Raw genomic sequence first — 27348 nt, 5'->3', positions numbered from 1 at the left:
TGTAGGTCTGTAGATGATCTGAGTCAGAATCAACAGCATCAGAAGCTCGTGCTGCCCGGTGGCAGATGGGTGGGTGGGGCCGAGACTGTGCTGCAGAACAGGTTGCAGCTGCTCCCTCAACTTTTACTGCCCTGGCTCTGCGTGGGTTGCGGGGGCCCAGCTCCTGTCCCCGGGGCACCTTAAAGGAACTTCAGGACCTCTGACTCCAAGTTCAAAGATGGGAAAGCACAAGGTGTGTTTGGGGCGTGGGAAAGAGAACAGAGTGACTGAGGCAGTGTCTCCCAGAGCCAGAGGGACAAGAGGCAGAGGGGGTAGGGGACCCAGGCAACAGTTTATATATATATATATATGTATTTTTTTTTTTAATTGTTGATGGACCTTTATTTTATTTGCTTATTTCTATGCGGTGCTGGGAATCAAACCCAATGCCTCCCATGTGTGAGGCAAGCGCTCTATCACTGAGCTGCAACTCCAGCCCCCCAGGGAACAGTTTTATTCAAGGTAATGGGAGACCACTAGAGGTAAGATGGACTCTAACCACCGTATAATTGTGTGCCAATTTAGGAAGAACACCATTGCTTTCATCAGATTCTCAAAAATGCTGTAACTATAAGCAGACTCGGTGCTAGAGCCTGGGAGCAGGTTTGGAGACTATTGCGCTGGCAACAGGGTGTGTGGTAGAATGGAGTTTCATTGGTGTTCCTGGTGGAAAACATGTTCCATGGCAAGAGAGTGTGTAAATATTTGAAATGTGACATTTGGGTGTTTAATGAGACTGCCTGTCTCTCTGTATATGAGTTAGAAATTTTCACTTTTAATTGAGGTAGACCCCAACTAAACATATGTCTTCAGGTTCCTAGGGAACTGGCTGTTAGCTGCAAGGTCTCCTGACTCCAGCAGGGACTTTATTTTATTTTTATTTTTTTTGGTTGCTTAGCCCACAGCTGGCTTTGACTCAGCCTGGGCCTCCCCATCCAAGGTCCTGCTTCTCATCTCATTCCAGGTTGCGAGGGGCTGCTGGGTCATTGATTTATTCATTACACAAATATTTTCTTGAATGCTGACTGCATGCTAGGCATTGTGGTAGGTGGCCGGGAAAGCCTGCTCTTTGACCTCGAATAAATCACATGCAGCAGGGGACAGGCTTGGGGAGTTAGGCAATGACAGCGTGTGACTGAGGGAGCTAGCCCAGGTCACCTGTGTCAGCACTGGGGTGCAGCGGGGGCAAGGCAAGTCTCATCTTGTTTCTATGCCTCAATGCCTCCCAGCCCTTATGACTTTGACTCTCCCCAGCTATGCAGATGAGTCTCATTTCAGGCCTCTGTTCAGAGTTTAAAAACAACCACTGTTAGCTTTGGGTGTTTTTTCCTTTCCCTTGCAGTTCTAGGAGATGGAGGGGAAAAGGCAGGAGTTGGCCCAAGGAGAAGCTCAAGGACTTCCCCAAGGGCAGTCCCAGAGGGTGACATGGGGCTGGCTGTCTTTCCCCTGCCTGTCTCTTCATGCTCTGCCCTAAAACCATGACTGCAGAAAGGGTACTTGGTGTGTCAGTACTTGCCTGAACGGTTGGAAGTAAGTAGGGGGAACTGTGACATGGGTGAGAAACCAATAAATTGGAGGTGAAAAAGAGAGGAGAGATTTTAAGGAATCAGCTCATACGATTGTGTAGGCTGACAAATCCCAAATCTGCAGGGTAGGCTGACAAGCCAAGACTCAGGAAAGTGTTCAATTAGTCTACTGGCAGCCCTTCCCCAAGAGAGAGGGAATTCTGCCAGGAGACTGACTTTGGACCCAGTTGAGCTGATTGGATGAGGCCCACCCACATTATGGAGGGCAAATTGCTTTACTCAAAGTCTACTGATTTACATCTTAATCCTGTCCAATAAATACCTTCCCAGACCTATCTAGAATAATATGCAACCAAATATCTACATACTGTGACCCAGCCAAGTGGATGCATATAATTAACCATCACAGGCTTAACTCTAGTTCTCTAAGTTCCCCATTATGGGGCAAGGCTGATGTAGGGAGGAGAGACAGAGACAGAGGTATGAAGGTCACACACAGGTACCTTACCCTAAGGACATTAACCTGCCTCACTTCTTTCCCTGTGCTTCTTGCTGAAATGGATTTAACAAAGCGTGTTATCGAAGTGTCCTCATTTGATCTGTGAGTCTTTCTCTTCCGTGACCCCTGGGGTGAATTATCTGGCAGTTTACTTGGGGGTATAACGACATAAGATGATTTGCTACACTTTAATGCCCAATGACCTGGCATTAGTTTTGCAATGGTGCCTTTCTGCATGCCAGGCCACTTCCTTCTTATCATCCACGGGCAGTGGCAATGAAGATCAAATCCCTCTACCCCTTCACTGAGCCCAGAGGTTTCCGGATTCTACTTAAAACAGCTTTCCATAAATATGTGTGTGGTGTGGGGACAGGAGGCCTGGGAGGAACGATGCAGTTAGCTCTGTTCTGCAGTCATTGTTTATTAGGCAGGACAGGAGCTGACAAGAACAGAAAGCAAGCAGAAGTCTGCAGATCCATCTCCCTCCCCACCTTCTCCTGCAGGATCCAGGACCTCAGGCCATCACGCAGGTTACCACCAGGTTGGAAGGGAGTCTTTGTTCTCTTGATTATACAGGATGTGAACAGGAGTGGGCAGTGGCACAGCTGGGCTCCTTATAAACAGGAACCCATTTGTTGTTGAATCCCCAGCACGTATATCCTGTCTCGCCTGCTCCAGTTCTCTGGGAGTTTGCTGGGCTGCAGAGTAGTTGGGGAGAAAGCCTGCAGACTGGCCAGTGAGAGATTCATTCCTAGCTCCCCATGTTGGAAATCCAAATGCAGCTTTCCCTAGAAGCCCTGTGATACAGGGTGCCTGTGGCCTTTAGGGTGGCAGTACCTCTCCAAAGGAGTTAAGTAGGCTTTTATCAACATCTCTGGGGACATTACTAGCATATATAACATTATTTTCCTTTGAGAAATGCATTACTAATTTCACATAATCCACTTTCAAAATCCACTTATCTATAAATTAAGAACTCCCTATACACACCCTCCCCATTCCACACAGCGCCTAAATTCAAACAAGTCTACATACTGGTGGATAGATGGAGACGGGGTCGGATTCCACCTCTGTCCTGTCTCCCACCCGATATGCCTGCAGTGATTTGGCACTCCGTCCTGCACCTGTAGCTTAGATGCCATACAGCCTCAGGCAGAAAATGTTCCTGGTTTTTCACACTCCTCCATGTACACTCTCAGCCCCCAGTAAGTTGTGAATGCAAGAAATAGAGCAATTGCCTTGGCATGTCTTAGGAGAGACACATTCGGCTTGCAACCTTTCCCTGGGATGTGGGAGGGGTCGGTTGCAAAGGGCTGGTAAAGGATGTGTACAGCTGTGACTCTTCACCCTCAGAAGGGGTGGCCAAGACATTTCTATCCTCTTCCTCCCTTCCACTTTAGCTCTTCTGCCTGACAACCCTCCAGTCTTGTTGGTAGGGGAGGGGCTTCTGAATGAGGTCAACACAGCAGAGAGTCAGTTTCCTGGAGACAAAGCATCTGAATGAACGGAACACGCTAAATGTGAGCTGCTGAGATTCCTATAGCACTGGCCTATGTAATCTGTTTTTCTTTTCATCTGTTATGTAAACATTTTAAGAGTAGCCTGGGAAACGAATTTTGGAGAATATTTTTCAGTCTCACAAATTAGATCAGCAGTTTTCAAGTGGGGTTAGTTTTGCCCCCAAAGGGGACCTTTGGTAATGTTTGGAGACATTTTAGATTTGCATGACTGGGGAAAGAAGAAACCAGAGATGCTGCTAAAAAATCCTTCAGTACAGAGGGTAGCCCCTCCCTAAAAAGAATTATAGGGCCAGGTTGAAGAATCCTTAGTTAAATGGATATATCTCGACTGTCACCATTATGGTATTATCTAGGAAAACAAACACCCAATAACCATTTAGCAAACCTCATATTTGCATGATTAAAATGTCGATGAGGGCAAAAACATTTCCTCTGAATCTTATTCTTTACCACAAGTTTACACTACAGGTTTTAATACTATGATTTAAGAATTGTTAGCTTTTCCTTGAAGTGTGATTTCTAGCTGTTATTTTTCACAAATAAGTCAAGATTTATTACTCTAGGTAAGTAATTGTTGAGGGAACTACAAAATGTATTGAGATGAGGTGGCTGGCTTGTTTACCAATTAGCTGCGGCAGATTGTACTTTCTGAAAATGACCGCATCCCGCATGCTCTTCCTATAGTGTGAATTTGGCCTTTGTTTCATCCAAAGGAGGAACTACCTTTCCTCCAATTGAATCTGGGAGTGTTTATGGCCACGGTGCAAGTTACACTACATGACCTCTAAGGCTAGGTCATAAGAGGAGTACAACTTGCTCTTGGTGCTCTTGAAACCTGGTCACCATACTGTGAGGAAGCACAAGCAGCCACATGTGTGGATGTTCTGGCCTCCAGGCCCCATGGAGGTCCCAGTGGACAGCCAATGTTAATCAACAGACATGTGAGTGAACAAGTCTTCTGCCCTCTCCCATTGAGTCACCCATTGTCTTTGAGTCTTTCCAACAATACCTTGTGGAGAAGAGACAAGCTGTCCACACTATGCCTTTCCAAATTCCTGACCTGTAGAATCTACAAGTATAATAAAATTGTTGTTGTAAGACACAAAGAGTAATTGTCATGTCATGCAAGATAAACATGGAATAGTAATTCTCCCTCAAATATATTTTTAAAAATATATTCTGCAATAAAACTTCTAAAACACATATCATGGACTCTCAGGAAAGCTAGTAGGTGGTCAAAACTCAAATTCTAAATATTTCAATGTCAAAGATCTGCCAAAATAGTCAATAAGTGGCAAACATACTATCACTGTCCTATCCTGTACCTAAGGCGGACATCACTAATTAATAGCAGAAGTCTGTCTTCAGGAGGAGGGATCCAACCTTAAAATCCTTCTCAGCAGCTGGGTAGTTTGGCACACACCTATGATCCCAGCAACTCAGGAGGATGAGGTAGGAGGATCTTAAGTTCAAGTTCAGCCTGAGCAACTTAGTTTTAGAGCAACAAAGTTTTAGAGTAATTGTCATGTCTGAAAATAAAAAATAAAAAGGGCTAGGGATGGGCTGGGGTTGTGACTCAGTGGCAGAGCACTTACCTAGCATGTGTGAGGCACTGGGTTCCATTCACAGCACCGCATATAAATAAAGAAAATAAAGGTCCATCAACAACTAAAAAAAATTTTAAAAAGGGAAGGGCTGGGGATGTGTCTCAGTGATAAAGCACCTGATTTAATCCCTAGTATGCCCCCACAAACACCAAAAAAAAAAAAAAATCTTCTCAGCAAAGAACATCAACAGCCCAGTGACTGGGGCTGGCACGCAATTTGAAACCTCTTTGCCATCCCAGTATTCTCTGTGAGGGTTGTGGCTGGTTTTCACTGGCTTATCCCCAGACTGAAGGATTTGACTATTGTTTAATCAGGTGCACACGACAGATATATGGCTTTGCAGTATGTTGTTTGTGAAAATTCTGTTATATTAGCTTAGTAGATGAATGTGGTGGTGGCATGTTTTTATCATGGTTTTTGAGAATTTGGCCACAAAACAATAGCAATCTGTTGATACTGAGAGCCACTTTTATTAAAAACAAATAAACCCAAATCCCTGGTAAATCAGAAAAAATTCTTATACCCTTTAAAAAAGGGGAAAAATCTAAAACAAAACAAAACAAAATGTTAATATGATGAGATGGACCCTGGTGTCTAGCCAGTGATGGGAGATGGCCAACTTACAGGCTAGTTCTGAAGTGGGCTCCTTCCTGGTTTTAGCCTGATGGGGTGAGCGCGTGGGTAAGGGCCACAGGTACACATTTGATTTTGATGTTTGTTCAATGCACATTATTACAACAGGTCTAGTGAAGAGCACCAAGTGAATATGCCCTCTCTTTTTCAATTTTCTGTTTGTGAATTTGATGTCTTCACCCTACAATTGACAGCTAAATTTCTCTCTCTCTCTCATCTACCAGAGATTCTGGGAAGCCTAAAGTTGTTTATTTTTTTAAAAAAGGAATGTAATAATGGTTATTTGAAGAAAATGACTAAGGTGATTGAATTCCTGGGCAGATAAGCAGACCACATGACTCAGGTACTTTTTAAGCCAAGATTTCAAAGATTCTGGTGACAACACAGTTACCTTACTCTTTCATGGTGGCTTTTTTAAAAAATATTTTTTATTAGTTATTGATGGACCTTTATTTACTTATTTGCTTGTATGTGATGCTGAGAATCAAACCCAGTGCCTCACACATGCTGGGCAAGCACTCTACCTCCGAGCCACAACCCCAGCCCTCATGATGGCTTTTTGAACTTTGAGTCAAGTCACCTGCAGAAGCGGGTGGGGGGTCAAAAGAGAAGAGGAAAAGTTCCAGTGACTGAAATTCCCTAGTTGTCAATTTGAGAACATTTTAAAAATTGTAATTTAAGGAAAGGCAATGACCCTGGGAATGTTTTTGAAATAAGTAAAAATTTTTCTGGGCATCTCTCTGCCTGACTTCCTACGCCCCTTCCCACGTCAAACACCCCACACTCTCCCTCTTCTCATTCCCCAGTGAACAAACTAACAGACCTTAAACCCTGTGTCCAGAGGAGGGCTTCAGCATCTTTATGTCCAGATGCTGAAGCCCTCCTCTCTCCCTGTTCCTTTCAGGGTTATCACTCTCTGTCCTACCCTTCTAGAAAACTATGTGACTCCTTGGGTAATCCGATAAACTGATTCAAAGATGAGTGATTCTTGTAATTTCTTTCCTCCTAAGAGCTAACATCCCATAGGAGGAAAAATGAGAACCATATAAATTAAAATGGATTTAAATATTTCGTTTTCCTAGAAGACTACATAACAATTGAACATTGTAAACAAGGTAAAAACGTCTCCAGACATTACATTCTCACAGCTCGGTGAAATACATATTTCCTGTGTCCATTTTCCTGATGTGGAAATGGAAATGTAGGCATGTCAAAAGATTGCTCAAGGCCCCAGGATTCAGACCCACATCAACTTGACAGCCTGCTGCGCCTCTCCGCTCCTGTTTTCTATCTTGGTTTTGACAGATTTAATAAGATGATCCTTCCTGGGCAGCTCTAAGGAGCAAGGGCATTTTGCCACCCTGGTTCCTTATGGCCAACATTAAAAACAGAACACATGTTGATGACTGTGGCTATTCTGGAACACTTAGCAAATTACTTACTTTGGAAAGTGGAGGGTTTACTCATTTAAACGCTAATTTTTAAACTATGCATGAAAATTTTTCTTAAGTGTATTATGTAATGTCTTGTCTTCTTAAGCTGGATATTCTAAGCATCATTTAGCCCTTAGCCTTTCCTTATATACTCAAGGTTCACCAGCGTGAGCATTAGCTACAGTTAACGAGGCTGTAAGACAGCAATGCCCCAGAGGACCGTTGAAGTACATGGGGCTGTTTTTAACCTATATTTTAAGTGGTCCCAGACTACCATGATATTTGAGTTCTTGTGTCTGCTTTTCATAGATTTTCTGCCATGCTGTCAACCTCTTGGTTATTGACTCTCAATGCTATTAGTATCTGTCTCTATTAGTCCTTCTTTGTCCTCTTGATTTTGCTATTTATAAAGCATGGTGGACATGAAACCCAGATATTTAGGCATATTTTGACTGAAGAAGGAGTCAATTGAATGGCTGGTAGGGTCTTTTTTTTTTTTTTTTTTTTTTTTTTTGAGTAGAGAACATGAATTTTAGTGAATAGAATTTATAACATCTATTTTAACTTTCTGATTCTCTGGGTCAATGAAGAGAGAGCTAGTGAAGATACTAGACACACATCCATTGGTGCCCTCCTGATCATAGCCTCTGCTTCTTAGGTGGCCGTGTTTTACCCTATTTAGCCACGATCCCCCACATCACACACACCACTTTCGAATGGATGAAGGAAGCACCTGATCCAAGGCCAGACAGGCCACAGATCGGCCAATGTCCACGGTGCAAAGATGAGCTGTGCTTAGCCAGTCCTGACCCTGGGAAATCCCAATTAGAAAACAAGGCAAGGTGGTGGGAGTGGTATTTGAAACAGAATATTTGAAGTAGAATTGTGTCCCTCGAGGCCAGGATGGATCATAGGGACCGGGGAAGCGTTGAAGCCACAGAATCGGGAAGAAAGCCAGTTGGAAGAAAGAGAAGGAAACAAATACATGGAGAGAGGCAGAGACAGAAAGATGAGAGAATGGTGAGATTCTGGCCATCTGTATCTTTATTCTGAACACTTTTTTTTTTTTTGAGGCATCTTGAGTGTGTCTCTGTGACTCCCGCCCAGAAGAAGCCAACTGTAAAAATTAATTTGAGAGCTGAGCTGTTAGTATAACTTCCTAAATTATATCTGGACCCTCTGCAAGCAGGAAAAAAACACAAATAATGTAACAACACCAGAAAAATAACAGAACCGGCCATGAAAGACACTTAAAGTCAGAATTAATACAAAAGACAAGTGTATACGAAGAAAAAAACAATAACTCATGTTATGCCAAAATGTCGGACCAGCATCCTATTATATCTGGAATAATAAATCCATCAACACAGAGGCAGAGATTAAGAATCTACAAGATGAGAATGTAAAAACAATCAGAAGAAAGCCCCTGAGTCCCGCTTAGGTTCTTTTTCAATTAAGCAATTACAACAACTTGCATACAACACCTGGGTACCTGTGTGGGGGTGTGTGTGGGTGTGTGGATGTGTGTACATGCAAGTGTGTGGCCGCCTACCAGGGGAGCGGAGGTCCTGCAGCATCAGCCTGTGTGAAGAGGCACAGCCAGACAGGTGCTCCCCTGGGAGCTCCGCTGGGAAGAAAACAGACTAGAGGAAGACAGCTACAGAAATGAGCCAAACAAGAGGCCAAGACTCACTTTCTACCCATTGTTGATGTCCCTGGAGAATGTGGTGCACTCGATGTGTTGCAATGGAGATCCTCTGGACATTGTTCTCACACCATTACCAAGATGTCCTTGGGTCAGAAACTGGTGGACAAACATCTTCCCTATACAGCACAAGTTACTAAAAATCTCTTGTCTCCCAGGATCTCTCAGTGATTGTCCTGACCTCCCTGTGGAGGTTGGGGAAAGGAAGGAGGGCAATACTTCCAAGGGAGTGTTGCTAAAGCAGAGAGGCAGAGGCCAGGCTGAAAGGAAGCCACATTGTCACTGGCAGTGGAAGAGAATGGATCAAATCAGAAGAGGCCTGCAAGATGATAAACAAACATGAGAAGCAAAACCGATGCCTAGGAGAGGTAAGAACGACACTCCAGAATGTTAGGCATCCAGGGCTGAATCAATCAACTGAATACTTGGAACATAGCTGTGCTCATCTGCAGGCACTGAGGCCAGGGTGGGCTGAAACCCGGGAAGGCCCAGACACCATCTTCTCTGCTGAGGATAGGTGGTGTTTTAGTCAGCTTTTTCATTGCTGTGACTAAAAGGACCCAATCAGAACAATTGTAAAGGAGGAAAGGTTTATTAGGGGCTTATGGTTTCAGAGTTCTTAGACCATAGAAAGTCAGCTCCATTCCTCAGGGCTCGAGGTGAGTCAGAACATCATGGCGGAAGAGTGTAGCAGAGGAAAACAGCTACTTGACCATCAGAAAGCAGAGAGAGATTCTACTAGCCAGATACAAAATATATACCCCATAGCCACCGCCCCCCAATGAACCACTTCCTCCAGCCACACCCACCTGCCTCCAGTTACCACTCAGTTAATCTCATCAGGGATCAATTCACCAATTAGATTAAGGCTATAACCCAATCATTTCTCCTCCAAACCTTCTTGCATTGTCTCACACGTGAGCTTTTGGGAGACACCTCACATCCAAGCCATAACAGGTTGTTAAGGGAAAGAGAAGGGGAAGGAGTGAGAAGGGGAGATGGGGAGGAGTGGGGACAAAGATGGGCAGAGACACGGGGGAGAGAGGGAGAGATCATTTAAGAGTACAACTAGAGTTGAGAAAATATGGCCCAAGCAGTTAACATCTTCCCCCAGAAAATTTCCTTCCTTCCTATAACAAAAATCACCGCCGAAACTCAAAAGTAATTGAGGTAATTTCCCCATGAAGCAAATAAGAGGGTTTCCCGAGATCGTAATTAACAAGCCAGCAACCTTTTATCCAGATTCTGAAAACTAAATTTGCATTGCTCCTAGTGGCTTCTCGAATTCCCCCTTGAAGGCTGGGACAACAGATTGTGTGAAACTGAACCTGGCACAGCGTGAACTGGAGAAGGCAGTGCCGCCACCTACTACCTGTCTCTGGGGGCTCTGAGAGGCCTGCTTTCTAGAGGACTGCTCAGTGTTCTGAGGTAAACAAGGATGAGGCCCAGAAGTGAGGAGACCGAGGGAAACCCTGGCCTGGCCCACCCTGAAGTGCAAGAGGACAGAGGCGTGTAGGGCCTTCCAGAGACACCCGGCACTGTCCTCAGTACTGGGCTCTCCGGCAACAACCCAGCTGGCCACACCCTCCTTCATGAAGCATCTCTTTCTTGGGATCTGGGTCCAGGGATGGTATCCTTACCTGGATTGTCCCCTCTGCCTTCCCTCAAGGCTGCTCATTCTTTTTTTTTTTTTAATCCAATTTTTAAAAAATTGGTGCATGGTAGTTGTACATAATGATGGGTTTTGTTGTCTCATATTTATACATGCTCACAATATAAAAATATAATTTTGCCAGGGTAACCCCAGCACTTCCCCCCTCCCTCCCCTTCTCCCATCCCTGGTGCCTCTATTGGTTTCCTTTGCTCTCATGAGATCTGCGCCCACTTTTCTTTTCCTTTTTCCTCTCTAGATTCCACATATGAGGGATAACATATCCCCCCAAAACTAAAGGCCGAATGTTTTCTCTCATTAGAGATCTATGATGATCTATGATGCGGGAGGCGGGGGCATGAGAAGAATGGAGGAACTTTGGATTGGGTGAAGGGGAGGGTGGGGAGGGGTTAGGGGAACAAAGGGGTTAGGGGTTAGGGGGGTAGGAAAGATGGTGGAATGAGATGGACCTAATTAAAAAAAATATAGAAAGAAAACATATGACCCTTGGCCTTCTGGTTTTGGCTTATTTTGCTTAACATAATGATCTTCTAGTTCCATTCATTTTCCTGCAAATGACATAATTTCATTTTTCTTTATGGCTAAATAAAACTCCATTGTGTATATACACCACATTTTCTTTGTCCATTCATCCACTGATGGACATCTAGGCTGGTTCCATAGTTTGGCTATTGTGAATTGTGCTGCGATAAACATGGGTGTGCATGTATCACTGTAGTATGACTTTAAGTCTTTAGAATAAATACCAAGGAGTGGTACAGCTGGGTCATAGGGTGGTTCCATGTCTAATCTTTTGAGGAATTCCTGAGACCTCTACTTTGTGTTTTTTTGTTTTTGTTTTTGTTTTTTTTTTGAGTCAGGGTCTCACTAGGTTGCTTTTTCTGGTCTCAAACTCCTAGGCTCAAGCAATCCTCCTGCCTCAGCCTCCCAAGTAGCTGAGACAACAGGTGCATGCCACCTTGCGCAGCATTTTTTTTTCCTAATGGAAAATTTCAAACATTTATAAAAGTTGAGAAAACAGTACACTAAAGCCTTTTGTGTCCATCAAGGTTCAAAAAGGAAGCCAGAGCTCCATCCCCTTTCCTGCTCCCTCAGGTAATTTTAAGTGAATAGAATGTAGGCCCTTCAGTGTGCATTTCCAAGGACTCCCTCTTCAAAGTAATTGCCTCACTTCCATCAATCACACTCCCCAAAACAAGTCCTCAGTAGCATCAGATATCTTGTTTGTGTGCACCATTCACCAAGTATCCAATAATTACCCTTTTAAAAATGTTCTGTCTGACTCAGGATCCAAATGATGTTGATACATAGCTATTGCTTCATATCTCTCTTAATTGTTTTTTCATTTACAATTTGCCCACCACATCTTTTTCTTGCAATTTTTCTGTTGAAGAAACTAGATAGTTTAGCCTACATAATTTCTCACAATCTGGATTTTATTCATTACATCTGTGGTTGCTTTAGCATGATACTCTGTCCCTCCTATTTCCTGTACATGGTAATGAGATCTGGAGGCTCCATCGGGTTCAAGTTCCACTTTTTGGTGACACTTCGTGGTGGCACTGGAAGTACCATAGGGTTGAGCCTTTTTATTATGATAGAAACCACTAATGATCATTGCCTGACAGTTACTTCCATTAATTTAGCAGTGAATTGCAAAATGGTGGTGCCATTCCTCATTCTTTTCCCTAACTGTGATATTTCTGCAAATGGTGACTTCTTTCATCAGCTATATGGTGACGTAAGGATCCAGTGCATACAGAAAATCAGTCTGCCTGGTTTGCCCCAGCACCACTGCCCACTAGCTGTGTGGCTACGAGCAAGCCATCTAATCTGAGCTCATTTTCCATTTATACGATGAGAACGGTCCTACCACCTAACACAGACGAGTTGTAACCTGGGGATAATGCATGTCAAGTTTCTGACACGTAAGCATTTCACGGATTAAGTGCTGTCCTTGTTTTCCCTGCTACGGTGAGGATTTCCCAACCAGCACCTGGTGAACACACCACAAGGATACTGAGCAGGGGCAGAGTTCTACCACTTGTCATTACCGCAGGAGTTGTCAAGGTCATCAGAGCCTGGGCAGCCTTGGCTCCCCCAGGGAAGAGCACCAGCAGGCAGGAAGGATTCAAGGGCACTCTCCAAACATCTCTCCAGTCCAAAACACCCTCTCTCTGTAAACTCCTGTTAGGAGCCTGTTTACTCTTCTGGTTTGGGCTAGTGAGTCAATTAATTTCACTCTATTGTCAGAACAGTTGGTTGCTCATTTATGACAATGAGAATTTTACAAGGCTTTGTAAAAACCATTCAGGCATATTTAGGGCCTAAAGGCATCAAAATTGGCTCTCGGTTTGATTTCTGTATTTCTGTGCATATTAAATCTTTATATTGTCACTTACATCCTCTTAATGGTCTCCACTCAGTAGAGGATTCTTGAATCTTTGGCAGAAGTTGTAAAAATAAGAAGCCATTTGTAAGTCAGTCTAGATTTGTTGTAAATGTGAATCTTATTTTAGTGGCTTAACACCAGAAGCCAAGTTTCTGAGATTTCAGAAGGAGTCTGTGCTCGCCAGCCTTTATTTAGAAGAGGGAGGGATAGCTAGCATGGGGTGTAGTGAGCCAGCACTCACAAGGAGCTCAGCTTGGAGCCTCTCTCCACTTGAGGCCTAGGAAGAAACAGGTCTGTACTGGCTCCTTAGTCCTTGCTCAGGTCAAAAGCTCAGACTCCGGGTCAGGAGGAACCTTGTGGCTGCTCAGCCCTGAGAAAGCCGATTCTCCTCTGTGAGCCTCAGTTTTCTTCTCCTGTAAAATGAGATAATAAAAGTTAATGAGGAAAAAATGAGATAATGTAGGTAAAGCACTGAGTACCACGTCTGGCAAATTTTAAGCACTCAATCATCCTTAGCTATTATCCTCATGTCCTTTCAGAATTCTTGTCCTGACTCGCCAGGTGTTATATCTCAATTTTTGTTTGAAACAATATTTACCTGAAATATCACTCAACAATAAAAAAAAAAAAAGGAGCAAACTCTCAATATAAGAAACCCCTAGACGGATCTCAAGGGCCTAATGCTTTAGTGAAAAAGTCAAGCTCAAAGGGCCACATCATGTTTGAATTCATTTGCATAACATTCTTTTTTAAAATTATTTATTAGTTCGCATCAGTTATACGTGACAGGAGAAAGCTCTTCGATTCATGGTACACAAATGGAGCAGAATTTTTCACTTCTCTGGCTGTGCGTGAAGTAGAGTCATACCATTCATGCAATCACACATGTATATATAACATTCTGGAAATGACAAAATTATAGATGGAGAATAGACTAGTTGCCAGGGTAACACTAGGAATGGAGGGGTAGCAGGAGGGAACCTCATTGTTGATGAAATAACTGCACCTTGATTGCTGTGGTGGTCACATGACTGCACAGGATCATATGCACACATTGTACCATCAATTTCCTGATTGATATTGTATTATCTTTATGTAAGATACAACCACTGAGAAAGGGAACAGGAAAACTCTCTGTGTTCTCTTTGCAACTTCCTGTGAATCAATACTTCAAAATGAACAATAAAAAGATTTAGTGTTTACTTGTGCAATCAAAACACTGCTCACAGCTGAGCCACTTGGTGTACTATGTCAACATTTCCTTTCTTGTATAACATTTTCCCCTCTAGATGTAAAAATCGCTTTGTTTTATCTGCTTCAGTCTGCCATTTACCTGGTACTAATTCTTCCCAATGTCAGAGCTGTAAAGTTCCCATCTGGGCAGTTGACTCCATTAGGAAATCCATTGGTTTTATTTATTTTTTAAAAAGTATTTATTTATTTATGTATCTTTAGTTTTAGGTGGACACATTATTTTGTTTTTAATGTGATGCTGAGGATCGAGCCCAGTGCCTCGTGCATGCTAGGAGAGCGCTCTACCACTGAGCCACAACCCCAGCCCCCATTGGTTCCATTTTTTAATAGTGACATCTCTCCTGGAACTCTACCCTCCAGTTATAATCTGCTCTCTGGGCTGATTCTCTACCCATTTACATCACAAAGTATCTGGTAGTTTATACGACAAAGTCTTAAATTATGTTTCTTACAGGGTGCTCCAATTTCAGTATATGTCATTTTTCTTTTTTGCATATCTACTCTTCTGATTTTGCTGCAAGTGACTTGTATTGCTTGTGTTATAGCCTCATTGTGTCCCTCATCGTGGAAAGAGAGAGGAAGGCAGATAGTCCAGGAAAAACAAAATAAAAGGTCTTTCTGTCAGATGCTTGAACACACATATGGAATTCTGGAGAATGTTCTGTCAGGCTTGTGTTCTTCTCATCTGACAAAGGCTCTGCAGGGTGCTACTTGGAAGCCATTTGCATCTTAATCTGAACTGACTCTCTCTCTCTCTCTCTCTGTCTCTCTCTCTACTGGGGATTGAACTCGGGGCACTTGACCTCTGAGCCACATCCCCAGCCCTTTTTGTATTTTATTTAGAGACAGGGTCTCACCGAATTGCTTCTAATGAGCTTCTAGGTCTTGCTAAGTTGCTGAGGCTGGTTTTGCACTTGCAATCCTCCTGCCTCAGCCTCCAGAGCCACTGGGACTGCAGGTGTGCACCACTGCGCTGGCTCCTGGACCCTCCTGTTGTGTAGGAGGGCAGGGCTCTGGTCTTGGACTCTCTGTGGGTACCTCCATGTCCCACTCACACACAGCAGCACCCTCTCTTGACACTTTTGCCTCATTTCCCTCCTCTAAACCCCTTAGACAGTTTCCATCCCTGTGTCTCCCACCCGTCTCCAGCTCTGGCCCCAGTTATTGATCTATGTCAATATATGAACCCTGCAGCTGGCTTCAGGGTGGGATTGGCTGGAAGAGGGAGGCACAGAGGCCGAAGCAGAGGTCTGGCCCCAGAAAGGAGGGTTTAGACCATGAACAGACCTATCTCATTATGAGATTTAACCTCATCCTGATTCTCCCACAGTTCATTAGACCAATGAGTCTCTTACCTCCTTCCCAAACTTGGATTCTTTTACAAAAAGTGACCTTTTCTTAGGTACTAGGAAAAAAAGAGGGAAAAGAAAAATGGTTAAAAGGGAGTAAAGAGGAAATGGAAGGGAGGCGGCCACTCCCGTCCCCAGAAGGGGTGAGCTCCACAGAGCACTGGTTTGTCTCAAAACGAAGAACAAGGCTGTGTTCCCACTCTGGGACCCGGAGGGAGGTGGCACCCCCTGTCCCCCACAGCTCCACATGCTGGATGCTCTTGTGGGTGGATGTGGAATCTCAGAAGCACGTGTCTACACAATAAATCCTGAAGAGAAGAGCTTTAAATTCAGCGTATTAGGTGGAAAATAAGCTTCATTGCCTCAGGAATTCTGAGAACACACCGAATGAACCATAGAGCAACCTCAGTGATCTTTCTGTTGCAGATTTTCTGTGAGCGGATTTGATGCCTTCCAGCAAAACGAAAACATGTTGAACAGTACCCCCAATTCCCCTGGCTGGATTTATGTTCAAGACAAAGCTATTTGCAATATTTCAGGTAAATCATTCTCTATCTTCTCTAATCTTCCAAGGTTCTTAAGTATATTAAAACACTTTCCCAGAATTTTATAAGAAAAATGAGCTTCTAAAGTACAGCTCACCATATAATGGGATTTTTTTCCTTCTATGTCCATCCCATAGTTCCTTTTAACAAAATGTCATGGTTTAAGTGCAGAAGTCTCTGGGAATCCCTTGGCAAATTAAAGTGTTTTGAATTTGCTCATTTGATTTCAGAAATGGTCTGAGCAACCCATGTAGAAGACATAGCGAACCTTCCCTTAATATGTGTTGTATTTCCTTAAGTACATAAAAGACCTGGGAAATTCTTAATTTAATCAAGATTATTCACCTTGGCAAGACACCCCATGCAGATTAGCCAGCAGCAAGAGCAGAAAGCAAATCTCTGTGTTTGCAGAAGATGAGAAGAAACTGTGATTTTACTGTGGAGGCAGAATGAGGGCTGGGGACAACCCCACGATGTCATTATTAGAAGTAGAAAGAGAAGCCAGGCTCAGCAATTTAGCAAAGCCCTAAGCAACTCAGCAAGACCCTGCCTCTGAATGAAATATTTAAAAAAAAAAAAAAAGGGGGTTGGGGATGAGACTCAGTGATTAAGCACCCCTGTTCAAACCTGGGTTCCAAAAAAAAGAGAGGAAAAAAAAAAAGTAGAAAGAGAGGGCAAATTTTTTTGACCATAAATTGAAAGTTTGTAAAGAGTCCCTACATTAGGATCTTCTCTTTTTTCATTTATCCACTTGCAGAGACAAATCGTTAATGAAAATTTGTTCTGCTGAAACATTCAGAGGTTTTATTTAAAAGCCCAGGAAGTCAGAGCCTAATGGACAAATGTATGAATCATCAGGAAAAAAATAAACTATTTATTATTTCTTCAATTTTATTTTTGGGCTAAAAGTTGTTTCTTCAATGATTTAAACAATGTTGCTAAATTTAGAGACATCAGGCCCCCTTATGTTAGCCATATATTTAAAAATAATACAAAATTCATTTCCTCTCTTTTCCTCCTCAGCTTTCTTTCTCTCCCAGGAAAGTGTTAATCTCTGCTCCTTTTTCTGAATTTAACAAAATGGTGATCTCCAGGGTTTTTGAGGTTTTTTTGGGGGGGGGGCTCGGGAGAAGGGGTACCAGAGATTAAACTCGGGGGCACTCAGCCACTGAGCCACATCACCTGCCTATTTATTTAGAGACACCAGCACTAGTACAGTTTTGCTTTACTATAAACATACTGCCTTTTATAATTTTTGAAATATTTTTCTGAGTAAAAGGAGTATGTGTGTTTTGGATAATTTGTAAACTAGAGAAAAGGAAAAGGGAAAAGTCCAATTTCATTGTTACCTCCACTGTGCCCAGTAAAGTGGCCTATAGTGTGGGTACCACTTACGCTTCCAGAGAGGGGCCCTGAAGGCTCCTGCAGGGTGGGAAAGGGAGAAGGAATGGACCCACAGTTGCAAAAATACTGTCTTGGGGTCTAGATGCTTCTTACGGTTTCTCAAGCAACCCACCCTTTTCTAGCCTCGGCCATAGCATCCCACTTTCCTGAGATTTTCTGGGCTCCTGAGGAGCAAATTATTTTGCCAGTTAATTTCCCATCATTACCTGTCCCCTGAGCAGGTGTGTCAAATCTGTTAATGCTTATCTCTTTGCCTTCAAACCTCTAAAATTTTGTTGACAGCGAACTTGCTGATGTATCCTCTCATATTGTTTAACCCTTATCTCATTTTGCCATTTTGATTCTGTCCATAGAATTTTGTAGGGTTTTCCAAATGGGTAGAGCTAGGTGCACTCCACTTGACCTCTTTAGGAGTGCCCATATGCTGCCTGAAATATTTAACAGTGTTTTTAACAACTGCATAATAATTCACATGTAAATGTGCCATGACTCACTTAACCTCATCTTTTGTATGTTTTTACCTATTTTTTTTTAATGTTTTTACCTTATTTCCTTAAGTTAAAATACTAAATATGGGGATTTTGGACCTAAGCATATGTGCAATCTAAGGACCCGGCAGGTACTTGCACACATTGGACTGTCCACCTGTGTGCCCGCAGAGGGTGATAAGTGCCCACTTTGCCCTCCCCATGAGCCCCTATGTCAATTGTTGCTCCACTTCCTCTTGGACCGTCTCTACTTGAACCGTGGACTTGATCTGTGAGACTTCTCTTCTCTTTGGCTGTTGTTCCTACACACAGATCTCCTGGGCTTTGGGGAGTCAGCTGTTTGCTCTGAGCTCACCTAAGTAGGATCAGAATGTACTCCGGAAACATCTTCCAGGGCTCCTTTCCAACGGTGCTTTGCATTTTGCATTTACCCTGAATTTCCTTTTGGCTTTTCCATATAGAACCTTCCTTGGGATGCTGGCTCCTTGCTCTTTAGCCCTGTTACCTCTGCAGCTTATACTGTGATATTGTCTGTTTATCCACATGGTGATGGAATGAAGATTTATGCCTTCATCTTTATTATTTGTTTTTTGGTACAGGGGATGAAACCCAGGGGCACTTTACCATTGAGCTACATCCCCAGCTCTTTTTATATTTTATTTTGAGACAGAATCTTGCTAAGTTGGTGAGGCTGGCCTCTAACTTCTGATCCTCCTGCCTCAGCTTTCAGATTCACTGGGATTACAGGCATGTGCCACCCTGCCTTGACTGATTCTTAATCTTGTCATTCTGTAGACAATGGCATGACTAAGTCAGCTTGTGAATTTACTGATCTGCTCTCAGAAAGAAGAGAGCTTAACGAGTTCAAAAACTAGACAAGTGCTGTGTGATTTTTTGCAGGGTAAAATGCTCCTGTTTTCCAAGCTGCTAAATTTTTCACCGTCTTAATTTATTGGCTTGGGTGTATGAGAGGTGGGGGAAGAGGTCCTTGGACAGTGCACAGTCCAGTGCACTGTCCAGCATGAATATCCCTGAGCACATTCTTGCACATTCCTGAACCCTGATTCAAAATCAGGGCCGGGGAGTCCTCCACAGAGGCCTGAGGCCCCTTTGTTCCTAATCCCATTTATTCTTTCAGTAAAGAAAGCATTGCTGATACAGTATCCCCTAATGCCTGATGTCACAAAACACAGCACTAATTTTAGTTTTTAATGATAACATTACAAAAGCCAAAAGATGGGATTGGCAGCCTCCATGAAATTCACTCTATGCCTGTCTCTCGCTGTATCTTTTCATGTTTCTGTCATTTTATAGATTCTTTCCCTGCCTATTTCTGGATGTGTGTCAGCTTGCCCATTTCTATTGTTCACTGTCTGTATTTCTTTCATTCTCTTTCTCGATTCAGTGTCTCACTACTTTTTCTACCCTCCTTTCCCTCTCCAGTAACAAGACTATAATAGAGTAGAATTCTTCTGTTTACATTTTTGCTTTATATAGTGAATAGTTGTTCATTCCCAGTTCCATGCCTTCAATAGTTTTCTGTTACCAGTTTTAAAGAGAATTGAAGGGTTTTTTTTATTGACTTATTTATTCTTTGATATTGGGGATTGAACCCAGTACTTTCCCACTGGAGACATGTCCCCGTCTTTTTTTAGACAGGTGCCGGCTCAGTTGTTTAGAACCTCACTAACTTGCTGAGGCTGGCCTTGAACTTGTGATCCTGCTGCCCCAACCTTCTGAGTAGCTGGGATTACATGCATGTGTCACCATGCCTGGCTATCTGAAAATTTTTAACATACCTTTCTCTTTAAAGGATGAATTACTTTGAATTATTTGTCTCCCGACTGAATTTTTGTCCCCCTGCAGGTCAGTATCACCTGGAGGCAAGATTTCTTGACGCAACTAAGTGCTGGAGTCCCGGAAGTCCAAGGACAAAGCCCGCATCTGCTGAGGGCCTTCTTGCTGCATCATCCCATGGCGGAAGGAGGAAGGGCAAGAGAGTGCAAACTGAATGTTCTTAGAATATGCACGGATCTGGGTCATGGGCTTTCCTGAATCACCTAGCTTTGCTGTGGTGCCTTGATGAAGGTGGGGGTGGAGCACACTGGTGGAGGCCTTGGGCAGAGTTCCTGAAATGCTATGATACTCTGTTCATTTTTTCCACTTATTTCAATATGTCCATATACCCTTCTTCTTGGTCATTTAAAAAGTTTTATTATTAGCATAAAAATAAGGCAGGTTTCAAATATAGATAATAAAAATAACAGCTGACATGTATGTGTACCAGGCGCTCTGCCAGGAACCAGACGGTCATCACCTGCTTTGAGTTTTACTCCAATGTCACCTTCTCAAGTGAGCCCTTCCCTGGCCACCCTATCTAAAATGCCAACCTCCTTGCCCCTTCCCATTTCTTTTGCTTTATTTTTTTCTCCTTAGTGCTCATCCCTCTCTAACACACTCTATTTTTCATGATTTAGCTTCTTGGTCTCTTTCTCTCTAGAACACGTACTCCCTGAGGTCAAAGATTTTCATGTGTGTTGATCATCGCTGAATCCGTGGCTCCTAGCACAGGGTCTGGCATTCATTCATTGTTGAATGAAGAAGTGAAGTCTTTAATATTCGCCACAGCCCTGCCCGATATGATCTCCATCTTAAAGCTGAGGAAAGTGAGGCACGGAGCAGGTGGGGAATCTGCTAAACTCACCCCATGTGTAAGTGAAAAAGCTGGTATCTACTTCTCTAGCCTCTGCTCTTAGCAATCAACAATGCCCAGCTACCCACTACTCATTTTTTCTTTCTTTCTTTTTTAAATTTTTTTAAAGAACCATGAAATTCAAACCAAACAAAACCAAAATGTTTAAGAAAAAAAAAAAAGTTAGAGAAATGGTTGAAGCTCCCTTTTTAGCCTTTCTCATTTCTGATCCCTGCCAGCTGTCCTCAGCAATCACCATCCTGAAGCTGGTGGTCCCCTCTCCACCTTCCGCTGTCTGTTTTACCGTTTGGAACTGTCTCCTGGCATCTTCTGAGCCCTGGTGGAAAGAGGCCCCGGAGGTAGACAGGAGCTACACAATGAAAGCTCCCAAATCCACCTTGCAAGGGGAGTATTGACTGCTTTTGTTCCTTTCACGATCTTATTTTTTTTCCCCCTTTTCTACTTACACTCATTTTTCTAGCTGAAAATAGAAAGCCTTATCAGATTGGAATAACAGTCCTTCTTGCTGTAGGTTTTTTTCCCCAAAGACTGGATGCATTTGGGCCTCATCAGAAAGCCATCTGCTCTGTGCGCAGGCCTATTCAGAGCCAGAAAAAGAAAACGAAGGAGGGGGAAGCCCTGGCTTACGCATTTTGAAGAGCTGAGGCTTGCCAACCCTACCACGTCCTCCACAGAAGCTGACCATGGGCAGTACACTGACTGGGAAGGGAAGACGTGAGGACTTCTGCAGAGTGTGCGGTGACCTTGCACAACTCTATTGCCAGGAAAGGAAAGAGGCTGACTGAAGAGGAACAAAAGCTCCGAGTAGGTCCTCCAGGAACAAGATGAATGGTTCATGGCTTGCTGCCCTTCCATTGAGGCCACCCCTTCACTGTATTTCTTGTTCCTGTGTCACACCCCACCAGTCTTAGTCCAGGTCTCTCATGGAAAGATGCCACAAGGTTCTCAGAGGGCACCTCATTTAATGCACAGGGTACCCTTGCTGCTCGAGGGACCACCACCCAGGCTGTGGTGGACTAGCAGACCTTCCACTAAGGGTAGCCGCTCACCGCATCCGCCAATGTGCTCCACCCCCACCTTCATCAAGGCACCACAGCAAAGCTAGGTGACTCAGGAAAGCCCATCAGACCCAGATCCATTCGTATTCTAAGAACATTCAGTTTGCACTCTCTTGCCCTTCCTCCTTCTGCCATGGGATGATGCAGCAAGAAGGCCCCCAGCAGATGTGGGCTTTTTCCTTGGACTTCCCAGCAATAAGGGAAATAAATGTGTTCTTTATAAATTAAAAAATATATATAAAATACTTTAAAAATCAATTTAAATTTTAATGCTTGCATTTTTATAAGTACAAAAGCCATATAGCCTGGTCGTAAAACATTTAAATAATACATATATACCTAAGAAAGTTAAAGGCCTTCCTTTTCATATCACAGATTATTGTTAAAAGTTTGTTATATATTCTTAAAGAATTTTTCACTATTTGTATACTTCTGATATCTATAGAACTGTATACCTGATAGCATCCGATAGTTTCCGTATCCCACCTCACCTCTAGTTATTTATTGACCATCTGTCTTTCCTACCAGACTAATGTCCACAGGACCTAGACCTGGATCTGAGCCCAGATGGGGAGCTCTGCCATGGAAGCACATCTCATTCTCCATAATTACCCGAAATCACGTCCATGTCCCCAACCAGAAGCCCAACTTGTACCCTCCCTCCCCCATGGAGCTTTTTCCATTTTACAGAGAGGGGAAAATGTAGCACTCAGTTTTGACATTTTTGAGAGGAAAGATTATCATTATTTCCAAAGATAAAACAGCGTTCAGGGCCTGGCTTGTGAGGTTGCTTGCTGAGTAAATTATTCAAACATGGAGGTTGGTTCTGGTCGGCTGCTGTGCTACCAGAACTGTGGGCCTGGCTTAACTCTTGGCTGGCTCTGCACCCCGGTGCTCAGGGCTGTGCACCATTAGGCTCCAGGCGTTCTGGCTAGCTCAGGCCTCTGTGGTGTGGCCTGGAGGTGAGGCTCTTGATGCAGGCCCTGCTGGGAGTCTCTCCATGGCCAATTGCTACAGAGTGACATTCCGGTCCACATGCTCAAGGCTGGGCAAGGAGCTGTGGAATTGCCATCAGCTCAGAGATTCTCAGGCACGCAACCACTGGGACAGGACTGACCTCCCACATGACTCCTTTTTATGGTGTAATCCTTTTTTAAAATTTATTTCCACTCTTCCATAGACTTGGCTCATTCATTTTCAGAGGGTGCAGTTTTCTCCAGGGATGAAGTGTGCCGATTCTTCAATGTATTTTAGCTTACAAGACGTTTGTCTTCTCCCTTTCTGTTTTGATTTTGCTTTGAGCCAGTGGCAGATAGTAATTCTGATACAGAATAGCTAAAGGCAGCCCTTTCAACATTCAGTGGTTTAATCATAGAAAAAAGAAATATTCTTTCTCTTTTTCTATTCTTTTCCTTCTCTCTGGCTGCCTCCCTCCCTCCTTCCTCCCTTCCTTATTTATCTTATTTCTCCTTTCTTTCCCCTCCCCCTCATCCTTCCTATATGCACTGTTTTATTTTTAAATATGGTTTTGTACTTTGTTCATAAAAAATGTTAATTCTACCTCTCACCCCCCCCCCAATTAGTATACAAAACTGACTTACCAGATATTAAAATATCTGAAGGCCTGGGGCTGTCGCTCCGTGGTAGAGCATGTGCCCAGCATGCACAAGGCACTGGGTTCAATCCCCAACACCACAAAGAAAATAAGAAAAAAAAAAAAAACATAAAATATCTTTAAAAGTTCCAGGCACCAAAGTTATAAGGTGACTAAATTATGAACGAGACTGTAAAACTCCTATAGAGTTCCAAGAATATATGGGAATAAAATACATTATTAAAGAAACATTTCAAATCAATAGAAGAGAAAGGGGTTCTTCAAGAGATGGTGTTGAAAAATACTGTCTAGTCATTTGGAAAAAGTAAGCCTGAATTTAAACCTCATTTTTTAATATAAAAATAAAATCCAGAAATATTAACAAAAATTTACATAAAAATGAAACCATAAAGGTAGTAGAAAAATAAGTAAAATTTTTCATAATTTGGGGATGGAAAGACCTTTATAACATAAAGAAATTCAAGTAGAGGGGCTGGGGTGTAGTCTATTGGAGCATGCTTGATCAACATGGCTGAGGCCAAGGGTTCAATACCCATCACTCAAAAAAAAAAAAAAAATCAAGTAGAAAACAATGATAGATTCTGCTATATAAAAATGAGAGTTTCTCTCTCATCTGAAAGAAATGTACCATGTAAACTTTTGAATGAGAGCGGATAAGTTACAAATATAGGTATGTGTATCCTATGTAAGATGAATAGCCTAAATATCTAAAAAGTTTTTACAAATTAAAAAAACTGTGGCTATCCTTAGAAAATGGGATTTGGCACAATTTTATTTCTACTTTTATATTCTTTCAATTTTTTTACATTAAGTAGGTTTAATATGTTAAATTCATTGTCTATTAAAAATATTTTTAAATGTAGATGGGCATCTTTTTTTTAGTACTTAGATCTAAAGCCCAAAACAATTTTTCCACAATTGCCCAATGAGTCTGCTTTGTGATATTAATCATTATACATAGCCTTCAGTAAAATAACACTGAAAAAATAATACCCATGAAAAATAATGGAGGAAAAATTAGAAGACAAAAAGATTTTTAATATAGAGTGGCAGATTCCAAATGGAGTCCATTTGTTCTTTCAAAACCTGAGTTGAATCTAAATCTTCAGATTAAATTTGGCTTTTTTTTTTTTTTAAGGATAAGAGTCCATTTAACAAAAGTTCTTTCACCCGTCAAATAATGATTTTTGTGCCAAGGTCTTTTCTTCTTATTACAGGATTTTCTTTCTCTTTTTTTTCGCCTTCTCTCTCTCCTTTTTTTCCCCTGACATCTAAGTTGTACCATTAAATAAAATGTATGATTTAAATTTCAATTTTACTGAAGCTGCAGGTAGAATTAAAGGGATCATACAGATGAGCGATTTCATTGAATGTCACTTCACATAAATTTACATAAAGCTTCAAAAAAAAAAAAAACCCTCTACACAGCCTCTAAAAATTCTTCTGAAGGAGAAGGGAGAAAAAAATGCATACTTATGGAGTATATATGGTTTGTCAAGCACTGAACTGGAGTGCTTTGTTTATAGCATCTCATTTAACCCTTACTGGCAAACAGGGGAAGTCAGCCTTTTATCTTGCTTGCTTTAAAGGGGAGGGGGCAGACCCTGAAAGAAGAGCTGATCTGCAGGAAATCCACCCACCCAATTCCAACACCCAGGTATAAACTTCCTCCACCCCCACAATCTCTCCCACATCCCTACCTTCCACTGTTAGATGAGAACTTACATGGTGAAGATTCCCAGTGTGGCCCTGGTAGTCCTTTGGTGGTGTCTCAAATTGCCAGACCACAGATGCTTCCTCTCAGCTGCTGGGAGATACCTGTATTGTCCTGGTCCTTGCTCAGCTGCACTGTTATTGCTATTGAAAATCCTTAACTTCTAGAAGCTGCTGCCTTTAGTGACCTGGTGTTTCATATTTTGGTTCTTTTCTTTTCCCATGCTCCTAGCTGATGCTTAGAGGGAGAGTCCGGTAGAGGGGTTCAAGCCCCAATCCCCTCTGCCCAAGTGACTTAACCTTTCTAAGTCCTTCTCCTTATCTGACATTCCTCACCTGCACCTGGCAGTGTTGCAGATTTAATGATCAAAGGTATGAAAGTGCTTAGCGCAGCACCTGGTAACGCCGAATTGCTTCCTAAATGGGCACATGGCTGCTCCCACCTGCTCCCGTGATTACGGCCCCTCAGCCTAGTCTGCCCTAGAACCTAAAATAACACGAGGCTCATGGAATCAATGTCAAATTAAATCTTTCCCTGCTGAAAATTGATCTGGACTACCAAGGGGAAATCAGACTTCTCCTCACACTGGAGATAAGGAAGAGCATGGCTGGAATGCAGGAGATCCCTTGGGCTGCCTCTTAGTATTAATTTTTCCCTGCTGACAATTCTGCCATAGACTTGTTCCAACAGAGTAACTGAGGGGCAGGCAGGTGAAGGAGCTTGGTCCTGGGGAGCTGTCAGCTGCTGCTGATAGGCTGCTTTTCCCTCTGCACTCCGGACCCCAGCGTGTCTCCTTCCCGGGGAAAATGGAGCTACTGGGAGGCACCCTCTTCCTGAGGTCTTCCCTTCCTCCCTAACCCCTGCCGGCTTTTCTGACCTTCCCGAGCAATCACTGCTGAGTGGATGCATGCTAAGGGCTCACATCCCCATGGCCAGTGGACAGACGATTTACTGCAAACTCAGTCCCCGTCTGTTAATGGCTAGGACTCAGAGACAGAGCAGGACTCAGAGCTCAGTGCTTCCTACCAAACCCAGCCTCACTTGGTCATGCCATTCCCTTAACACACCTGTGCTCCCTCCTTACACGCTTACGCTTGTTCCTTCTGTCGGGAATGCCTTTCTTGGTCTTTGTGCATAAGCATTCTTCACGCCTCCTCTGCAAAGTTTCTAGACACCCGCCACCATTATGGTCTGCTCAGGCCTCTATATCAGCAGGAATGAGTCCTCCATGTGTTCATGAGACTCAATATGCTCAGATCAAAGTGGTTCCCTTTGTGCCTAAATGCATTTTACACATAATAAAAATATTATTCTGAGATGAAGTCCATACCTCCCCCTATTTCCAATGCCATCAGAAATTTTAAAAAACCCCAGATCCAAATTGTGCTGAATGATCCCAGAGGGCAGAGACCAGCCACAGTCCTCTTCTTGCCCCCATCTCTAACCCTGCCCAGCACACTCTGTTGAGGTGAAGGTGCCAGGGCAGGTGACAGTCCTCACAACCCACATGGCAGCGAGTCCCCAAGCAGCACGTGCTGCTCAGGAGGATGGCTTGTCCTGTACCAGGGCCCAGGGTCACTCTAATTTTACACGTGCTGCTCTGCTGGCAAGCCCTGGACTGGCCTTGGGCCTCGAACGCTACTGACCCAGCTGTGAGCACCTCGGGCTGGGATCCAGCCTCAGCATGTCCGTGGCTTCTCAAGGTCATGAGGACGGCTCCATCTTGGGGCTCAGGATCACAAGAGCTCAATACAGTCTCAGCAGAATTTCCTTCTGGCTAATTTGTCTTTTTTAGTATCCAAGGAGGGAAATCAGGCTCATTGTTCCACCCTTAATAAAATAAAATGCAATCTGGAGAAACAGAGAAGGCTGGTGATGTCACTTGACTGTACACACCAGCTTTTCCCTAGACTAAGCTCATGGTTGCACATAAGCATACAAAAATAATGCGACTTTTATGGTCCTGGAAGTTCCTCATTACACATTGCACCTCTCCTTGAGGCTTCTCAGTAGTGGATGGTTCAGAGTCAGAATGCTCTAGGAAAACCACAGGGATCAGACTAATGAAATGCAGAAAGACAGCCAAGAGGGAGGGAGGAGGGGGACAACCTTCTTTGAGCATCTACCGTGTCCCAGACTCTGCATTAGGCATGTTACAAACTTTTTCTCATTTACTGTCATT

General features: G+C 43.1%; 2 long non-coding RNA genes across 15 annotated transcripts; one reads left to right on the top strand and one right to left on the bottom strand.

Annotated features, from left to right (window-relative positions):
- On the top strand, positions 1 to 23253 carry LOC107156159. 14 transcript variants are annotated; one of them, XR_007351756.1, is made up of 8 exons: positions 1 to 232; positions 6090 to 6167; positions 9121 to 9330; positions 10236 to 10390; positions 16056 to 16168; positions 19933 to 20154; positions 20354 to 20777; positions 20998 to 23253. It is a non-coding gene; the product is annotated as an uncharacterized LOC107156159 (long non-coding RNA). The 14 variants fall into 14 exon arrangements; XR_007351757.1 differs by lacking the exon at positions 1 to 232 and adding an exon at positions 540 to 3584; XR_007351755.1 differs by lacking the exon at positions 6090 to 6167 and having other exon boundaries at positions 2 to 232; positions 20998 to 23251.
- Positions 12507 to 25745, bottom strand: LOC125620172. Its single transcript, XR_007351766.1, has 3 exons — positions 25178 to 25745; positions 23439 to 23510; positions 12507 to 13439 (listed from the first exon to the last, which is right to left on the bottom strand). It is a non-coding gene; the product is annotated as an uncharacterized LOC125620172 (long non-coding RNA).
- Positions 25746 to 27348: the final 1603 nt, after the last annotated feature.

This window comes from Marmota marmota, unplaced genomic scaffold (genome assembly GCF_001458135.2).
Source record: "Marmota marmota marmota unplaced genomic scaffold, marMar, whole genome shotgun sequence".
NCBI lineage: Eukaryota > Metazoa > Chordata > Mammalia > Rodentia > Sciuridae > Marmota > Marmota marmota.
The sequence above is the reverse complement of the archived record's forward strand: the minus strand, read 5'-3'. Positions and strand labels throughout refer to the sequence as shown.